Source organism: Mauremys mutica, chromosome 11 (assembly GCF_020497125.1).
Source record: "Mauremys mutica isolate MM-2020 ecotype Southern chromosome 11, ASM2049712v1, whole genome shotgun sequence".
In the NCBI taxonomy this organism is placed as follows: domain Eukaryota; kingdom Metazoa; phylum Chordata; order Testudines; family Geoemydidae; genus Mauremys; species Mauremys mutica.
This window is the reverse complement of record NC_059082.1, coordinates 55,039,966-55,046,175: the sequence shown is the minus strand read 5'-3', so window position 1 is coordinate 55,046,175 and position 6,210 is coordinate 55,039,966.

Below are 6,210 nucleotides of genomic sequence, written 5' to 3'. Positions count from 1 at the left end.
AAGATCTGAGATTGAGTAGACTGTGATTGCTAGGCATAGGGTCCCTAGGCCTGGGTTCCCCTACTAGCTAGCCATTGGGGAAATTAGCACTGAATCTGGGTTTGTACTAGAAGACTGTTACAGCATACAGACAACTTCTCCAGTAGGACTCTAGCACCCCAAAATGGAGGATTAAATAGTCACCTGGCAGGAGGGCTGATTCACAAAGAGAGCACTCTGAGGTGGGAGGGAGGGGGCATGGTGTGAAGAAAAGATGGAAGAGTGGCACCAGACCAGGTGAGAGCTAACTATGGTTGCCAACATTGTATTTAAAAAATAAGGGACTGTTTTCTTAGCACCTCTGCCCCATCCCTCCTCTCATTTATTAGTATTAGTCACCTACATTCATTGGGGCATTTCTTGCTGCTTTTTGCACCACTTAGCAACTCTTGATTTTGTTGTACAGAGAAAAAAAAATAAGGGACATTCCTAATAATAAGGGACTATTGACAACCCTATATTCCCAGACCCAGAATGTTGGGAATCATTAAAGGGCTAGATGATAAGAGAAAATTCATGGTGTGATGTTGCACTCCATATGTTTTTTGGAAATATGCTTATGAGTGTAAATATGATGTAACTGGAATATGCTTTATGCAAAAGGTCTCTTGTAAGGTATCATAACAAAAGTTATAACCTACTGAATACATTCCTTCTATTTGTATGTATCCTTCTTGTATCTGAAGCTAGAAATATAAAGTATAACTCTGGGGTCCTATTGTAATTATGCAAAGTGTGAGCCATTGATGGTGGTTTAAAATCTTGATGGCTTCCATTGACTAGGCCAATTGTTGTAAATGGCTCTGTTTACTTACATGAACACAGGAAGGCTTGCAAGCCAGCCCAGGAAAAATGGAGGTTGGGGTCTCACATGACATGTGACCATGTTGCATGATGCTGAAATCCATCTTAAATCTGGTACTTTTCTGAGGGTAGAGATCCAGAGAGACAAAAGATTCCCGCCTTGGGCCAAAGCTATATAAAGGAGTGGAACAGAACAAAGATGGCTGTCAGTCATGAGAAATCCCCTAGTTACCACCTGAGCTGGAACTAACAAGGACTGTACCAGGAGAAAGGATTGGCTCCAGACTATGAATGAGTCTAATCTGTGAAAGAAGCTTATTGGAACATCTCTGAGGGTGAGTAATGTATTAGGCTTAGACTTGCATGTTTTGTTTTGTTCGGCTTGGTAACTTTGTTGAAACCACTTAAATCCTACTTTTTATACTTAATAAAATCACTTTGGTTTATTAGTAAACCCAGAGTAAGTGATTAATGGGGGGATGGGGCAAACAGCTGTGCATATCTCTTTATCAGTGTTATAGAGGGCGGACAATGTATAAGTTTGCCCTATATAAGCTTTATATAGAGTAAAATGGATTTATTTAGGGTTTGGATCCAATTGGGAACTGGGCGTTGGAGATGGGTGACCTGCTGAGCAGTTTTTGGTTAAAGTCTGCAGCTTTGGGGGTATGGACCAGACCTGGGTCTCTGTTGCAGCAGGCTAGTGTGTCTGGCTCAACAAGGCAGTGTTCTGGAGTCCCAAGCTGGCATGGAAAACAGGCTCAGAGGTAATTTCAGCATGTCAGGTGACAGTCCCAAGGGGGTCTCTGTGACTGAACCGGTCACACAAGGTATACCCACATCTTGAATACTGCATGCAGATGTAGTTGCCCCATCTCAGAAAAGATATATTGGAATTAGAAAAGGGCAACCAAAATGATTAGAGGTATGGAGCAGCTTCCATATGAGGAGAGATTAATACGATTGGGACTTTCCAGCTTGGAAAAGAGAATACTAATATGATTGAGGTCTATAAAATCATGACTGGTGTGGAGAAAGTAAATAAGGAAGTTATTTACTCCTCCATAACACAAGAACTAGGGGTCACCAAATGAAATTAATAGGCAGCAGGTTTAAAACAAACAAACAAAAGGAAGTATTTCTTTACAATGAACTCTGCCAGAGGATATTGTGAAGGCCAAGACTATAACAGGGTTCCAAAAAGAACTAGATCCATTCATGGAGTATAGGTCCACCAATGTCTATTAGCCAGGATGGGCAGGAATGGTTGTCCCTAGCCTCTGTTTGCCAGAAGCTGGGAATGGGTGATGGGATGAATCACTCAATTACCTGTTCTGTTCATTCCTTCTGGGGCACCTGGCATTGGCCACTGTCAGAAGACAGGATGCTGGGCTAGATGGACCTTTGGTCTGACCAAGTATAGCTGTTCTTATGTTCAAGGTGCAAAGAGGTGCCCTAGAAGTGAGTGTACCCCATCACACTGCCCCATATGCTTAAATTTTAAATTAATTTTAAATATTGGCACATCATTAGCTTTCTTCTGGAACTTCCCTGGTGTTCCAAGTCTTATTGAAAATCAACATTAAGGGTCCAGTGAACTCCTCAGCCAGCTCTTTTAAAATGCTTGGATGCAAGTTATCCAGACCCACTGATTTAAGAATGTCTAACTTTAGTAGCTGCTGTTTAACATCCTCCTAAGATACTAGTGGAATGAAAAGTGTTACCATATGTCATGACTATCACCTGTTTTTCCCCAAATACAGAACAAATATTTACTGAACTTTGCTGCATTATTGATATTTCTACCATTTCTATCTAGTAATGGATCATAGTTAGAATTCTTTGTTCCTAATATATTTTAAAAATACTTAGTTTCCTTAACTCTGCTGCCCTATATTTCTCCTTGTATTCCTTTGCTTCCCTTATCAATTTTCTACAATTCCTGGCTTCTGATTTATATTAATTACTATCAACTTCCCCTTTCATCCTTATCGTGTGTGTGTATATATATTTCCCCCTCTAAACCAGATTTATTTTATTATTATTTTTAACCAATGCAGCCTTTTTCCTTGACTGAGGGATTATGGCTTTTTGGGCATCCAATAAAGTGTTCTTAAACAATTCCCAATTATCAGTCACATTTTACTGCTTAAATTCTTTCTCTGAGCTGATATGGCTCATAATTGTTTTCAGTTTTGTGAAATGAGCCCTTTTAAAGCACCAAGTATATCTCTTATCTGTCACTGATCTGGACTTTATTTTGCTTGCATATTACAAATGTGGTCAAGTGATTGCTTATATTTAAGTTACCTTTAATTTTTAGTTAATGGTAGCTCTTTGTTGCTAATTAGATATAGCTGGATTTCCACTGAGAATGAGACAACAGGATCAGACTGTAGATAAGTCCCTCCAAAACCTCCTTCAATTGTTTTTGTGCTTTACTGTAGGGCCCTTTATTGTGTAAATTGAGCTGTGGTTTCATGAAGGTTTCAACACGTTGATGGCAGTTGAATTTAAATGTACAGACAATCTTCCTGAGAGTTAGACCATGCCTACATGTACAGCACTGCAGCGGCCTCAGTGGGGGCACTGCTGAGCAGCTGCAGCAGGGAAGGGACAGCAGCTGGTTGGAGTAGTTTGGTTTTCAGTTCATCCTCAAATACACATTTTCTTAATGCAGGCACCCACCAGGACCACGTTTTAGAGGCTCAAGGACCATAAGTGATTTCTGGGCCACAGGTTGGACACCACTTGTCCAGCTGCTGACATGTACTCCAGCACTGACCCTTCCCCACCCCAGTATCAGAGCTGGAGAGTGTGAGGCCTTGGAGCAGGCTAAGCCTGCTCTGTGTTCCCTGGGAACTCCCCCATCCAGCCTGGGGAATTCCCTGGGGTGGCTCCTTGTCCTTAAGTGCCCCAGAAGGAGTTGAACAGAGCCCCCACAGGCCCCAACTTTCTGAAGTGCTGGGGGGTGCTCTGCCCCAGGCTCTGCCCCCATTCCACCCCTTCCCCCCCAAGGCTGTATCTCTGCCCTGCCTGTTCCCACTCAACCCCCTCTCTGCCTCTTCCCACCCAATTTCGCTCCCCACTCTCGAGCATGCTGTGTCCTTTCCATCTCCCCCAAGAGCCTCCTGAATGCAGCAAACCAGCTGATTGCAGTGGGCGGGATGCACAGGGAGGGAGGGGGAGGCACTGATCTGCAGGGCCGCCCAGAGGATTCAGGGGGCCTGGGGCAAAGCAGGGGAGTTGCAGCGCTTGTACTCACCTGGCAGTGGTCTCTGTCTTAGGCGGCATTTCGGCAGCGGAGCGGGGAGGCTCTTCAGTCGCTCTGCGTCTTTGTCAGCATTGAAGGGCCCCCCACTGCCGAAGACCTGGACCGCTGCCAGGCCAGGGCTTGTGGGGCTCCTGTGGGGCCCAGGGCCTAGGCCCCCGCCAGGTGGCCCTGAATGGGAGGTGCTTGAGGGGGTGGGGGAGCTGATAGGGGAGCTGCTGGTGGTTGCTTAGCACCCACCATTTTTTCCCTGTGGGTGCTTGTAATTATGCTGGCTTTGTCCTTAATTGACATTCTGTGTCCCACCAAACTGCTTAAAGCAGGGCAGTTACAGCCCAAGGCTGGGGTTCCTTTGCACACCAAGGCAAACCAAACCAGCCAAACAGAGAAGACTTTGGTTTTACCCTACTGGCAACCGTCAGTCACACAAGCAATTCCCTTAGACACTTCAGTTTCCCAGTATCCCCACCAGTGCCACCCATTATGGGGACAAATAGTTATGAAAACCAATACCCCAGTAAAAGAGAAAAGGTTCACCCAATCTTAAAGGACCAAGCCCCAGACCCAGGTCACTATACAAGTTAGATCTTACTCACAAATCACGCTGTTGCCAATCCTTTAGAATCTAAAGGTTTATGCATAAAAGGAAAAAGATGTAGATGAGAGCTAAAATTGGTTAAATGGAATCAATTACATAAAGTAATAGCAAAGTTCTTGGTTCAGGCTTGTGGCAGCAATGGAATAAGCTGCAGGTTTAAATCAAGTATATCCACACCTGGGATGGGTCATTCAGTCCTTTGCTACAAACTGAAGCTCTGAACAAAGTTCCTCCAGAGGCAAGAAGCAGGATGGAAGACCAGATGGAGATGAGGCAGGTGCCTTTTATAGTCTCTTCTAGGTATAAGAGAACCTCTTTGTTCTTACTGTGGAAAATTACAGCAAAATGGAGTTTGGAGTCACATGGGCAAGTCGCATGTCCATGCATGACTCAGTTCTTTACAGGTAGCAGCAATTGCTCACATGCTATCTTGAACATCGCTAGGAAGACTTCTTATGTGGATTGGAATCTCCCAAGGCCCATTGTCAGTTAAGTGTTTCTTGATTGGGCACTTAATTTGCAAATTCCTTCTCAAGAAGCTGACCAAATGCTTTACTAAGGCTACTTCAGAATCAAAACACATTGATATACAAGTATGTAGCCAATATTCATAACTTCAGACTCCAAAAATGATACACACCCAGATAGCATAATCATAATTAGCAAATCATAACTTTTTCATAGACACCTTACATGACAACCTTTGTACAATATTTGCTGCAAATATATAATAGTGGTTGCACCAATGATCTATACGGTCACAGCTTATATTAATAACATCACAGTGCTCTAGCCCTGGAGCACCCAGAGAGTGGCTACCTATGCAAAGCCCTTAGCACTGATGGTGGCCCCTGTTTGAAATAACATATTCTGCCTTCATAGAATTATAGAATATCGGGGTTGGAAGGGACCTCAGGAGGTATCTAGCCCAACCCCCAACAGGGGCAATGGTTGGAAACCCTGCTTTAGAGTCTGGGATTTGAACTGATGTGATGAGCCTAAAATATGGGAGAAATGCTCTGACAAATCAGAGTCATGGAGCAATGCTGACACTAAGGAGCAAACCATTTTAACATACACTTGGGCTACGTTAAAAGTATTGTTGGCATAGCTATGGCGGTTAGAGTGTGCAATATCACCCCTCTGATGGACATGGCTATACCAGTAAAGGCCCTACTGTAGACATTATACCAGCAAAGTCTGTTGCTGGTATAGCTTATTCCATTTGGGGAACTGATTTAAGAAGTACTGTCCAAAGATGTCTTTAGGTGGCATAAGCTTTGTCTCACATGCAGCTATACCAGCAAATGCTTTAAGTGTAGACTAGGTGTGATGGGGTAGACTAAGCCCAGGGGCCCCTTGCTGGAGGCCTTAGTGTCCTGACACACTTGTCCCAGGAAAGGAGCAGTAGAGGAGTCCTCCAACCAGCCTAGAGTGACTGCAGGGGAAGCAGCCAATCAGGGCCCAGGAGGGCCATATAAAAAGGAGCTGCAGAGCC